The following is a 14,207-nucleotide window of genomic DNA, read 5'->3' as shown; positions in this document are numbered from 1 at the left end:
ACTTTTACTGATGACGATGAAGAACGAGGTCGGAACCGTCTTGCGGCCAACTGTCAACTCCACATTAAGGACTCCCATTGCCTCCGACGGTTGTCCATTGAAATCATTGAGCATCACATTGGTCTTGATGAGATCGGCAGAACAACCTCCTAACCGGCGCAACACCGAATACGGCATCAAATTGACTGCAGCGCCAGTGTCGACCAACATTCTGTTCACAGGCTTGCCGTCGATGAAGCCCTTGAGATATAATCCTTTCAAGTGCTTGTAGCTCTTCTCCTTTGGCTTCTCAAAGATGATCGGCTAGGGGCCAAGATCCAGCTGCGCGACGGGCAATTCCTCCAGTTGGGGTGCCCGAAATTCTGATGGGAGCATGAACACCATATTCACATCAGCCGATGGCTTCTCATCGGCTTTTTGCTGCTTGGGGCGCCACTCCCTCCTTGGAGGGTGCCTTTCCGGCCTTCGCAGGTGCTTGACTTGCTCCGCGAGATCTGGACGCGCCTTCCTTCAACACGTCGAGGTACCTTGCTTCTGCTTCTTCGAGACTGCGTAAACGCTGCACCCTGCGCTTCTGTGAGCGACAGAGTCCGTCGGGACACCATCGTGGGCGATGAAACTTATCTTCTTCTTCGAGCTCAAGATCACCCCTGGATTCGAGCTCAAGATCACCCCTGGATGGCCGCTCAACATGGTCGTCGTGACGCGCTTTGGGCCCCAAGCGCTGGAACACCGACTTCTCGCCAGAATGGCGTGACCGAGGCCTGCACTCTAGACAATCATCGATAGTAGGCTATCGGCTCATGCCAGAATTCCAACAGTACCTGAAGAACGGGCAATGCCAGTGGTCACGAACGGCCTGGCGCCTCCCCAGCGTTCTTCCCGTGCGGTTCTCGTACTCCTCCTCTTCCGATTCATAGCGGCGACGCAGCATGTGCTAGTACTCGTATTTTTCAAGAAGCCGATCGGAAGGCGGGAGCTGATTACGGATGTGACGCACTTGTTCTTCAGTGATATGCCGTCGCTCTGACTCGTCTTTATCCCGGGGCTATTTGCCAGAATCGGCCTCCCTCCTCTGCTCGCCACGGCGGCGTATGGGCCCCGCCATGTTGATCTGGAACGCAAAATTCTGGCCCGTAGGACCAAAATCCGACAGCTCCACTACGTTGGCCTGTGGGAACGGTTGACTGTCGACCTTCATCGTGTGTTGGGCCAGGATTAATCGGCCTTGCTCAATAGCCAACTGGATTTGCCGACGCAGCTCCTTGCAGTCACCCGTGGCATGGGTGAAGGAGTGGTGCCACTTGTAGTACAGTCTTCCTTGCAGCTCTTGCGCCGTTGGCAGCTTGTGATTCTCTGGGAGCTTCAACTGCTTTTCTTTGAGCAGTAGATCAAATATCTGCTCTGCTTTAGCCACATCAAAGTCAAAGCCCTTCACAAGCCCCTTCTATTTAACCCACTTGCACGGGATGGGGTTTGCCCCCCCGGGTCCATTCTGCCACAGCTACTTCTTGTTCCCCGCCAGAATCATCAAAATCATCTGCTTGGGCCATATTCACCTGGCGCTTGAACTTGTCCTGGTATAGCTCAGGGTGGTAATGCTCATATGCTGTGAGCTTCTGCACCATGTGCGCCAGAGAGGTGAATTCCAACTGAAAAGCCAGATCCTTGATCGGCTTAGCGAGTCCCAGAACCGCCAAATCGACTGCCTCCTTTTCTGTGATGCGTGATGAGTAGCATCGATTCTTAACCTCTCTGAAACGCTGCACATACTCTGAAATAGTTTCCCCTCGCTTCTACTTGACTTGGGTGAGGTCCAGCTTCAGCAGCCTCTGAGTGATACTGGGTGTGGAACTGATCTTCCAGCTGCCTCCAAGTACGGATCGAATCCGGGGCCAATGATGTGTACCACCCAAAAGCTGGGCCTGTGAGAGACTGGCAGAAGAACCGGACCCTCAGAGGATCTGATACTGAAATCATCCCAAGCTGTGTTAGGTATCGGCTCACATGCTCGATGGAGCTGGCTCCTTCTGACCCGCTGAATTTGGTGAACTCTGGGAGCCGATACTTGGGTGGCAGTGAGATCAAGTCGTAGTCACTTGGATACGGCTTGGAATAGCCGATCACCTTTCTCTTGGGCAGGATGCCGAATTGGTCCCTCAGTATTGCACAGACCTGCTCCACACTAAGAACTCCTGGGGCCGAGGGCTTAGCACTCGGCCTGGTAGCGTACTTTGATAGCCATGCCTGTTTTTCTGCATCTGCCCCTGAAGCTCCCATACTCACCAGCTATCCCGAGCGTGTTGGGTTGATGTTGTCAGGTATGTACACGCACGTGTAGCCGTGCGGGATCTCCTTAGGCAGCTCGGTCAGGAACTGGCCTTCTCCGGGGTCACCGCCGATCTTGTAGACGTCGTAGATCGGCGAATTCTGCGGTCCTGGAGCCGCGAGTGAGTACGATAATGGCGGCCTAGACTGCAATGAGGCTTCCCCTTTGTGACTCCCCAAGATTGGTCCCGATGGGGAGTACTGGTTCTTGATCGCTTCCTGGACGACGTGATGTGCCACGCGTTCCAGCTCGTTCACCAGGCTTTCCGAGTGTCGATGAAGTGTGTGAGCCACCATGTAGTTCATCTCCTGGCACAGGGCTCTGGTGTGCTCCTCTGACGGCACAGACAGGTCAACGTTGTCGAGAGCGCCTTCAGGAGAGAACCCCTTCCACCTGATGCCATAGTTGCGGGTCCTCTCGAAAGAGCCAATGAGATCGGCTTCGAACAGAGCTTTGACTTCATCATACTTCTGCTTGTGTTCGGGAGTCAGCTCTTCATACGTGATAGGCTTGGCGACGGGTGCTTGGTCTTGAGGCCTAGTCATCTCGGCAGTGGACGTTGTTGATGAAGTGTCCCACTGGGCGTGCCAGAATGTGTTGTCGGTCAAAACCCACCGGCGAGCAGCGACAGGCAACACGAAGAGCCGGGAGGTCGCCGGGGTGCTGGCTGGCACTGCTTCCTCGTCAATGGCCCGCAATCCTGACACACGCCGATGATTCCGGAGAATGCAGCGCGTGCCACCTGACCTATACCTGATCAGGAAGGTGCGAACGTGCTTTCAACGATTTGCCTGCATGCACAAACACGTGTAAACATTAGTCCGAGCCATGGTCGGCTCCCCGGGATGACTCTTGCATCGGCTTTCAAAGAGCCGATCGAGTCCCGGTGTCAGATCGGATCTGTATATCCAGATGTTGACGATTAAAGCAAATAACTGTATAAACTGCTTCAATTAAATCTTGCTAATCCAATCCACAATGGTAAAGCTTCACTGCTAGATCGGAACAACCAACACATAGTTGAGCCTAACGAACGTAATAGATAACCGTACTCTAACCAGAACGGAGGCCTAAGAATAAGCAAAAGCCGATTCCCGGATCAATCCCCACTAAGATCAAAGCAAAGCATCTAACACGTCGTCGGATCATCCAACCTATTTGCAAGGCCTAACCTAGCAAATATTAAGCCAATCCTTAAGAATAAGAATGAACCATAACAGATTAGATCTACTAGATAGAAAAGAAGCAGCGTGTTCTCTCTACGCGACTAATTCTATGCAACGTGAATTAGTGTAAGATAAAAACATTATCGTGTAGAAAGAGCATGATATTCGTAGATGATAAGCAACAAAAGCATAATAGATCTACTAAGGTCATGCTACGAAAATCAGGATAACTAGTATTACTCGCCATCAAAAATGCTTCAGTACGAGTAATACCAAGGTAAAGGCAAGAACAATGCTGCCCTAGTCGCAGGAAGCGATCAGGGCAGCATGGCACTTACTTGAACAAAACCCTAGAATTAGGGGTGGCGGTGCGCCGAGTTGTTGTTGCAAACATGATGACGTTCTCTCTTTACGAATATCATAAGGTACATATTTATAGTCCGGAGACTTGGGAAACAATCTAAACCTAACGCGTCCAAATTGGACTCTATCTCTAATCTAAACTGAATCTAAAGCTACATGGCCCACATGGCGCAAATACTCGCGCAGGAGCCGATTTACAAGCCTTCTTTAACTTCTGATTTAAGCCCAACTCGCTTGCGGCCCATTAATTAACCCTGTTAATTTATGGCGATAACAGACATTTGGGTTGAAGAATGCTGGTGCGACGTATCAACGCACCATGAATTACATTTTTCATGATCTCATCGGCAAATTGGTAGAAATCTACATTGATGATGTCGTGGTCAAGTCTACATCAGCTGGGGGGCATCTAGAAGATTTGCATCAGGTCTTGGAGCGGACTCGAAAGTTTGGGCTCAAAATGAACCCAAAGAAGTGTGCCTTCGGTGTATCGGCCGGTCAATTCTTAGGTTTCCTGGTGCATGAACGGGGAATCGAGATCGGCTTGAAGAGTCAAGAAGCTGTGAGGACTATGAGGCCGCCAACTACAAAGAAGGAGTTGCAAAAGCTCATCGGCAAAATCAACTTTGTCAGACGATTTATCTCTAATCTGTCTGGGCGCATCGAGCCGTTCATGGGTTTGGTGAAAATCAAGTCTGATGATGAGTTTCACTGGGGGCAGAACAGTAGCGGGCTTTCGATGAAATCAAAGAATATCTATCGAAGCCTCTAGTGTTGATTCTTCCCCAGCAAGATAGGCCGTTCTACGTGTACCTGTCCGTGGGTGACACTTCCATTGCTTCGGTGTTAGTTCAGAAGCACGACGGCCAAGAGAGGGTGGTTTTCTACCTCAGCAAACGCATGTTAGACGCCGAGACCAGGTATCCCGAGATCGAGAAGCTTTGCCTCTGTTTATTCTTTACATGTACAAAGCTTCGTCATATTTTGCTCTCGGCGGAGACAATTGTCATCTGCAAATCGGATGTCATAAAGCACATGCTGTCGGCTCCCGTTCTGAAAGGCCGGCTTGGAAAGTGGATATTTGCATTATCAGAGTTCGATATCCGATATCAGCCCGTGAAGGCAGTCAAAGGTCAGGCACTGGCGGATCTTGTTGCAGATAGGGTCAGCACCGATATAGCTGCACTGTTTATACGTGCCTGGGCCATGTTTTTTGACGGATCGGCATGCGATGATGGGTGCGGCGTGGGAATTCTGTCGGTGTCGCCGCGAGGGGCGACTTATTCCTTTTCCATCAGGATGAATACACCATGCACCAATAATTTGGCAGAATATGAGGCCGTTCGCAAGGGAATGGAATTGCTCTTGGAGGCTGGTGCAGAAGCTGTGGAAATATTAGGAGATTCGAAGCTGGTGATTTCTCAACTCACGGAAGAATATAGATGTGAGAGCGAGGCTCTTTTTTCGATATGGATGCAGTGTCGTGAGTTGATGTCACAATTCAGGTACATTAATTTCCACTGGATACGCAGGACTCTGAACAATGAAGCCAATGACTTGGCACAGATGGCTTCCGGGTACAAGGAAACAGCCGATGGGGTCGACATAGAGGTTCAGTTTCTAGAACCTGGAGATTGGAGAACCGATATCTTCAATTATTTGAAGGATTCGGCTCGGGGGGCACCCAGAAGGATAAGACTTAAAGCTATGAAGTATGTTCTGATAGGGGACGATATATTCTATAGGACTTTGGAAGGACTGCTGCTTAAATATCTGGGACCTTCAGAGCTGAATCGGCTTTTACATGAGGTTCATGAAGGAGCTTGCGGTACTCACCAATCGGCTCATAAGATGAAGTGGCTGATTAGGCGATCGGGATATTACTGGCCTACCATGCTTGAGGATTGCTTCAAATATTACAAGGGATGTCAGGCATGTCAGAGATTTGGCAAGATTCAAATGGTACCTGCATCAGTAATGAATCCTATCATTAAGCCATGGCCATTCAGGGGTTGGGCCATGGATATGGTTGGTCAGATCAACCCGCCATCCAGCAAGGGTCACCAATGGGTGTTGGCTGCTACAGATTATTTCACAAAATGGGTAGAGGCGGTACCCATGAGGTCGGTGGCGTCAAAAGATGTGATCAGCTTCGTTAAAGAGCACATCATTCATAGGTTCGGGATTCCCCAGACCATTACGACCGATGGAAGATCGGTCTTTATATCAGAGGAATTTAGGAAGTTTGCCGATGACACAGGGATTAAGCTGATCAGATCATCCCCATAATATGCCTAGGCTAATGGACAGGCTGAAGCATCCAACCAGAGCCTTATCAAGCTGATCAAGAGAAAGATTGATGAATATCCTAGGCGCTGGCATGAAGTGTTGTCAGAGGCTTTGTGGGCATATCGTATTTCGTGTCATGGATCCATGAAGACGTCACCATACCATTTGGTCTACGGCCAAGATGCTGTATTGCCATGGGAGATCACGGCTGAATCGAGGCGTGTTGAGTTCCAGAATGATCTGACGACCGAAGAATATGCAGCCTTGATGAGCGATAACAAAGAAGATCTTACAGAACTGAGACTTTGGTCGCTGGAGAAGATTAAGGAGAACAAGGCTAAAGTCGCTCATGCGTACAACAAGAAGGTCAAGCCAAAGAATTTCCAGGTTGGAGACTTGGTTTGGGAGGCGGTGTCACCATTGGAAACTAAAGATAGAAAGTATGGCAAGTGGTCTCCAACTTGGCACGGACCGTACAAGGTTGATCAGGCCTTGCCTGGAAATGCATACATGCTTGACGAGTTGGATGGTGTCAAGTTTTCTGTGGCTGTCAATGGCCAACACCTCAAGAAATATTTCCCGAGCATGTGGGAAAGCGAGTGACAAGAGCCGATGAAATCCATTTGGCTATATCGTAGAGGCCAACACGTTGAGTTGGCCAGCAAAAAAAGAGAGGCCAACACGTTGAGTTGGCCAGCAAAAAAAATAATAAAAAAAGAGAGAGAGGCCAACACGTTGAGTTGGCCAGAGAAAAAATAGCATATGTATGAGAAGCGAGACAGCCGATGTGTAACCATCGACTTAAGATGTTTTTAACAGTTACAAGTTTCAGGTTAACAGGCAATACTAAATGTTTCTTGAGCCTATCTATTAGTTCAGGAATTCTTCTTTGGCATGGATGGCTTCTGTGCGGACAGCGTCTACTCATGCTATGATTGCTTCGTCATCCTTGTCATCGCCTGTTACTATCTGCCGACTCAAGGTGCTTATCTCTGCAAACTCTGCTTGTATCTGCTCGGCTATTTCTTGGGTTTCTTGCTTGGAGTTTGCAATAGAAGCTTCCTTGGCTTGATTTACAGCGGCTCCGGGAGTTGGGATTCTATTTGCTCGAAGATGTTCTTTATTTCGCTGGAATAACCAACTAGAGCAGTAATTGAAGCAGAGAGCAAACTCTTGATGTTCTGAAGCTGATTTGTAATTGTGATCAGCCGCTGTGGTGACTGCACTTCCGCATTCGGTGCATTCAGACCCATTGAAGCTAGATCAAAGGAGAGCAGGTCTGAAATGTTGAAGCCCTGCCGATATGATAAAGATTAGTTGGGAACAAAGTGCATTAATGGAGTGACCAGCTAATTTAAAATCGGCTCGTTGTGTTACCTGTTTTGAAGAGGAAGTGATGATCGGTTCGTGTGCGATCGATCCAGTTGGATTGGGGTGACAATAGGGGCTTTGATTATGTCAGCCTGTTCGTCATGCACATCCGTCAGAGCATTGGAAGTTTCAGTTGCTCCAGTGTCGGCTTCATGAACGATGACTTCATGTTGTACTGGGCTACTAGTATTAAGGATGTCTTCAGCTGCGTCCTGGAAATAGAATTACAGTCAACCAGAATACATATGTATGCAATAAGAAAGAGGTTTTGGAAAGATGAATTACCTGGTTGATGTCAGATTATGATGGACTCGGGGAAGCTCGTGCTGTCTTCTTGATGATTCGTCTTGTGATCATCTTCCTTTCCTTAGTTGGGACTCGGGGGGGCAACATTTGCAGAAGTTTGTCTTCGCTTAGAAGCCGACTGGAGTAAGTCTGGCTGAGCAGCCATTATTACTTTTTTCATTGATGGTGATCCCTTGCAAAAGAGAACATCAGGAGCAGTTGGAAGAAAGTGGAATGGTTCCCCGTTACTGGTCACGGGTTCTGGATCATCTTGTTGCTGTAAGCAGGGTGAGCAGGATTAATCAAGTAAAGGGATAGAGAACTCAGAAAGGATAAGTGCATGGGTTCAGTACCTCTTCCTCGGGGATTACATATTCAGGATTGATTTGCTGCAGAGGGCCTAAAGCTTTTCTGAAAACATGAGTTTTTCACATTCCCCACCATGTGCTGAAGTCGATTGATGATAGAGTGAAGCACAGATCGGCTGGTATTGGAATGTGGAGGTTGTCAAACATGTTGTAGCATCTTGAACTGGTGAGACCATCGGGCAAATTGGCTCTACTCTCCACCAAGTGGTGAATATGGAAGTGGGGAGGGACTTGTCCTAAGCCAAATTGCCGAGCTGCTATGACTGGTTGATAGGTCTCATAACCTGGTTTGATAATTCTGTTGGAAGTACTCATGCCAACAGGGAGGAAGCCGGATCGAATCATCAGGGAGTATAGATGCTGAGTGCTGTCGTCATCGGCAAAACTATCCATCCTAAAGGCAGTTGGGTTCTCAAAGGATTCAGATTCAGTGAATGGAAAATAGAGTGGATTGTCTAGTCCTTTGTAGAAAACTCTGAACCAGTTTGCTGCATCTGTTGGATTCAGTTTGCTGCCAGGGAGGCTAAATAGGGCTTGGCCATAGCTAGTGCATCTAATTGGCTTGCCGTTTTCGTCGGGGAAGGAGTTCTTGGTTAGGCTCTGAAAGTTTGGGATCTGATGCTGAAAGTAAAGTTGTGCCCATAACTGAATGAACCACCAAGGGCCTCTAGTTCTGAGTTTCCTTTAGTTGAACAAATTGGTTGTCATCAGGTGGAGACATCTGTATATTTCTCCAAGGAAAAGTTTGTCTAGGCTGGTGCGGTTGCCATGGGCCAGATGGTAGGCCAAAGGAAGGTAATTCTTAGTTGGAGCTAAGAAAGGACCACAGAAGATGAAATGTTCTAACCAAATATTTAAAAAGGCTGTGTATTATTTTTCAGTCACTGGACCTTTTGTTTTCATGTGCTGGTTCATGTAAGTGCCCCAGTTTGTGCAGTTTGCCTTGGATGAAAGTTTAAAGGGAACTTCTGCCATTTTGTGGGCAGCAGGATTAGGGGATCCAATGTCTAGGCCAGTGATCATGGTGACATCTAGCAGAGTAGGGGTCATGGGTCCATGACCAAAGAGGAAACAGTTCAGGGCATCGGACCAAAAATAGCCGATGGTTTTCAGAAGGTTCTCATCTTTGTCAAGGAGTGATAATGATAAGCTAAGTGCATCGGCTATGTTCAATTCTTGCCACAAAGGCATATAAGTTTTTGCTACTCTGCTGTACCATGTAATCCAGCTCTCAGGAGGGTTAGGCCAAGCTCTTAAGCAGTTGGCACAGAGGTTCAAATCCATTTTTTGACTTACGAAAGGGATTCTATTTGCATCACAGGAGATTAAATCTGTGGGATTTTCATAAATTCGTGGGCCAAGACAGAAAGATTTGGGATTGGAAGGATGCGGCAGAAGGATGTCTGACACTTGAAGTTCAGAGATTCAGAAATTTGTATATGGTGTCATATTTCAGAGTTTAATTCGTTTGGAGGTTTTGATGAACTGAAGAAAGTTAAAAGGACAGGCTAAATGTTACCTTCAGGCCACAGATTGCCGCATCGCCGACTGAACAATTCGTTGTTTTAGCTTCGGAGTCCGCCATGGTTTAGATCTGCTGACTTAGGGTTTGGTGGTTTTGCGGACTCTGGTTCGAATTCTGGATGGTTTGTGAGTCTGCACTCGAACTTATGGAGCGAGATTCTCGAATTACGCTCGGATTTGGAGCATCTATTTCGAGTTGGATTCAAAGTGGAAGTGGTGTTCTGTTCTTATGCGAGTTGCTTCCAATTTTGAATTTCGTCGGCTCTTAGATATTAGTAAAGCCTGATGCGGTGCCATCGGCTTTTTGGGGAATAATCCGAGCAAATGAGTTAAAAGATAGAAGATTTCATTAAAAGTTGGATTTTTACAAGCAAGAAGCCGATTTGACAACGGATGAATCCTTCGGCTTTACAGTACTACTCCTACAGTACTATCTACATTTACTGCTCGTAGGTACCTAGTACCTACGGTGCTTGGGGCTTCGAGCCGGCGCATCTCCGCCATTGCTGTCGTCGTCGTCGTCGTTGTCGTCGTCGTCGAAGGCGCTGCTGCTGCCGTCGGACTCGGCGTTGCTGCTCCGGCTGCCGCCGCCGCTGCTCTCTTCCTCGCTGTCCTCCTCGGAGGACCCGAGGAACTGGAAGGGGTTTCCTCCCATCGGGTCATCGTCGCTGGAGGAGGAGTCGATCTCCTCTTCCGAGGAGGAATCGGCTCCATCCCAGGAGAAGCCGTCGTCGCTATCGCTCTCCGGCTCTTCCTGGAACAGGAGTTGGAGGTCCTCGCCGTCGGTCTTGGGCTCGTCATCTTCGGAGGCGATCCCAAAGTCGAACTCCTCTGCATCCCAGTGCAGAGGAGCGAGTGCCTCGTACGCTGCCGTCGGGTCGAACTCCGGCGTCGGTTCTCGGCTCTCAGGGATAGAGTCGAGGGAGGAGGCGGAGGAGCTTGAGGAAGAAGAAGAAGGGGAGGGCGGATAGTCGATGAAATTGGAGCCGGAGGAAGAAGAAATCGCCATGGCTACTGAAGGTTGGGGTTTTTTGCGCTACTTGGCTTTGGGAGAAAGATGAGTTTGTAGTGAAAGGAGTCGATTCGAGATGAGATTAAATAGTAAAATTTAGAGATGGATCGGCGGTTTCACATTCCACGAGGAGCCAGTTGCAGAGACGTTGCGGTGCGGTTTAATGAGCATTAACGGGAAGATGAAGCGACGGAGTGGTTTTGGAATTATCATTGCCAAAATCAGGGGGGCATGTGTTATCGCCATAAATTAACAGGGTTAATTAATGGGCCACGAGCAAGTTGAGCTTAAAGCAGGAATTAAAGAAGACTTGTGAACCGGCTCCTGCGTGAGCATTTGGGCCATGTGGGCCGTGTATCTTTAGATTTAATTTAGTTTGATTAGAGATAGAGTCCGATCTGGACGCGTTAGTTTAGATTGTTTCCCAAGTCTCCAGACTATAAATTTGTACCTTATGTTATTCGTGAAGAAGAGAACGTCATCACGTTTGCAACAACAACTCGGCGCACCGCCACCCCTAATTCTAGGGTTTCGTTCAAGTAAGCGCCATGCTGCCCTGATCGCTTCTTGCGATCAGGGCAGCATTGTTCTTGCCTTTACCTTGGTATTACTCGTACTAAAGCGTTTTTGATGGTGAGTAATGCTAGTTATCCTGATTTTCGTAGCATGAGCTTTAGTAGATCTGTTATGCTTTTGTTGCCTATCATCTACGAATATCATGTTCTTTCTACGCGATCATGTGTTAATCTTATGCTAATTCTCGTTGCATAGAATTAGTCGCGTAGAGAGAACACCCTGCTTCTTTTCTATCTAGTAGATCTAATCTGTTATGGTTCGTTCTTATTCTTAAGGATTGGCTTAATATATGCCAGGTTAGGCCTTGCAAACGGGTTGGATGATCCGGCAACGTGTTAGATACTTTACTTTGATCTTAGTGGGGATTGATCTGGGAATCGGCTTTTGCTTGTTCTTAGGCCTCTGTTTTGGTTAAAATACAGTTATCTGTTATGTTCGTTAGGCTCAATTACATGTAGAATGTTCCGATCTAGCAGTGAAGCTTTACCATCGTAGATTGCATTAGCTAGATTTAATTGAAGCAGTTTATATAGTTATTTGCTTTATTCATCGATATCCGGATATACAGATCTGATCCGACACCGGGAATCGATCGGCTCTTTGAAAGCCGATGCAAGAGTCGTCCCGGGGAGCCGACCACGGCTCGGACTAATGTTTACACATGTTTGTGCATGCAGGCAAATCGTTAAAGCACGTTCGCACCTTCCTGATCAGGTATAGGTCAGGTGGCACGCCCTGCATTCTCCGGAATCATTGGCGTGTGTCAGGATTGCGGGCTGTTGACGAGGAAGCAGTGCCAGCCAGCGCTCCGGCGACCTCCCGGCTCTTCGTGTTGCCTGTCCCTGCTCGCCGATGGGTTTTGACCGACAACACATTAATGGGCCTCACAGAGTAAACACACCGGCGAGCAGAGTAAACACAACAGGAATATCTTCAATTTTAATTTCTTTTATGGCATAGGCACAAGAGTTGAAGCACTCTCGTTATGGCAGATAGAGTATGGTAACTCGTTGAAGCACTCTTGTTATGGCAGATATCTAACAGTACTTTATGTCTAGTCATCCAATCCATGCCCAAAATAACATCCATGCCTTCTAAGTTCAACAAGATCAAATTTGTCTTTATCAATTTGCTACCCTACTTAATTGGCACATGTCTAATGATTTGATTGGAAGCTATTTTCCCACCAGGGGTTGCTATCATGTAAGATCTCTTGGTATGACAAAAATTCAATCCTACCCCTGCTCCAAATTTGGCACTTATAAAACTATGAGTTGCACTAGAATCAAATAATATGACTGCGGGTTTATTGTGGATAGAGAAAGTACCCAACATGACTGGTGCTCCTTTGGGAAGCTCTGCAAGAGTAGGGAAATTAACTCGCCCCTGTCGGACTTGCACCATTTGTTTCTTGCCCTTACCCTTGTTGTTCTGGTTGGAGTTCTGCCCTGGATAAGGCTTCTTGGGTTGCGGGCAATTCTTGGCGAAATGGGAAGTACTACCGCAATTGAAACATTAATTGTCGCCGTTCCCGCGATTGAACTATGGGGCATTTAGCCTTGGGCCAAACTGTTGCGGCTACTGAAAGACTGGAGGTCTGAATCCTCCCTGTTGCTGAGGTGGCCTAAAAACAAACCTGCCCGTTGGGGCATTTCTCTGTGGAGCTCTTGGTGGAGTATTCTGCACCAGACGATACCTCGGTGGCTGAGAACTCGAGGGTCCCGTTGGTTCCTTTCGCTTCTTCTCGGCGCGGTGCGTGGCGATGCAATCTTCTTGAGTAATGGCCATGTTGACTAGCTCATTATAAGTATCTAACTGAACAAGGTTCAGGCGTTCCTTGAGTTTGGTGTTGAGGCCACGACGAAAATGGTCGCACTTCTTGGCGTCAGTATCCGCATGATGGCCCGCGTACTGGCACAGGTGATTGAAGGCCTGTGCATACTGAAGAACAGTGCGAGTCCATTGATTCAAAGCCAAGAATTCATTCAACTTCCTCTCAATTAGTCCCTCGGGGATATGATGTGTCCTAAAGGCATTCCGGAATTCCTCCCAAGAGGTAACATGTCCAGCAGGCTGCATAGCACAATAGTGATCCCACAAAATGCGAGCGGTGCCACGAAGCTGCTGGGCGGCGAAATGAGCCTTGTTCGCATCAGCACAAGGTACTGCAAGCCAGGCAAACTTGGACTCAATAGTAAGGAGCCAAGCATCAGCGTCCAATGGTTCATCAGTCCGATTGAACAGCGGGGGTTGGGTACCAAAGAATTCCTGGTAACCCGCTGGTTGCTCATCACGTCCTCCACGTTGCTGCTGGCATGGCGGATTCTGCTGCCCTTGCACCAGCTAACGAAGCAATTCAGTTTGCATGGCCATTAGCTCGGCCAGATTCGGCGGTGGTGGCGGTGGCTGCTGAGATCCATTGCCAGTTTCACGGCCGAAGCTTTCGGGCAATCCATGGGTATGACCAACCATCTGTAATTATGGAAGACATCCATTAAATATATTATCCTTGCTCCCAAAATCAATGGTATATTCAATGATCATACATTGGACAGCAAAACAAAATTAGCAGAATTTAACAAAATGCGGTGTAATATAATATGCATTACACACATTTTGCTCAACCAACATAACTAAAAATTGGTCAGCTGTTAGATAACTTCATGCTCTACCATTTCGGTATTCAACTCTAGAAGCAAAACAGTGAGGAAGGTAACCTAAAAATTCACTTTTCATCGTTCTGTGCTATCTTGTTTTTCAACAGGGATCATGGTAGTGTTTTGACTATAAATATAGCTACACAGATCCAAATAGGCTAAAATTTGGTGAGCACCCAGGTTACAAAATTTGCAACAACTTTGGTATTCATCAAACAACCTAAAAAATGCACAGATGAAGAGGTAAAAATTCGGCAAACAGAAAGG

Source organism: Panicum virgatum, chromosome 5N, assembly GCF_016808335.1.
Source record: "Panicum virgatum strain AP13 chromosome 5N, P.virgatum_v5, whole genome shotgun sequence".
NCBI lineage: Eukaryota > Viridiplantae > Streptophyta > Magnoliopsida > Poales > Poaceae > Panicum > Panicum virgatum.
This window is presented reverse-complemented; position numbering follows the sequence as displayed.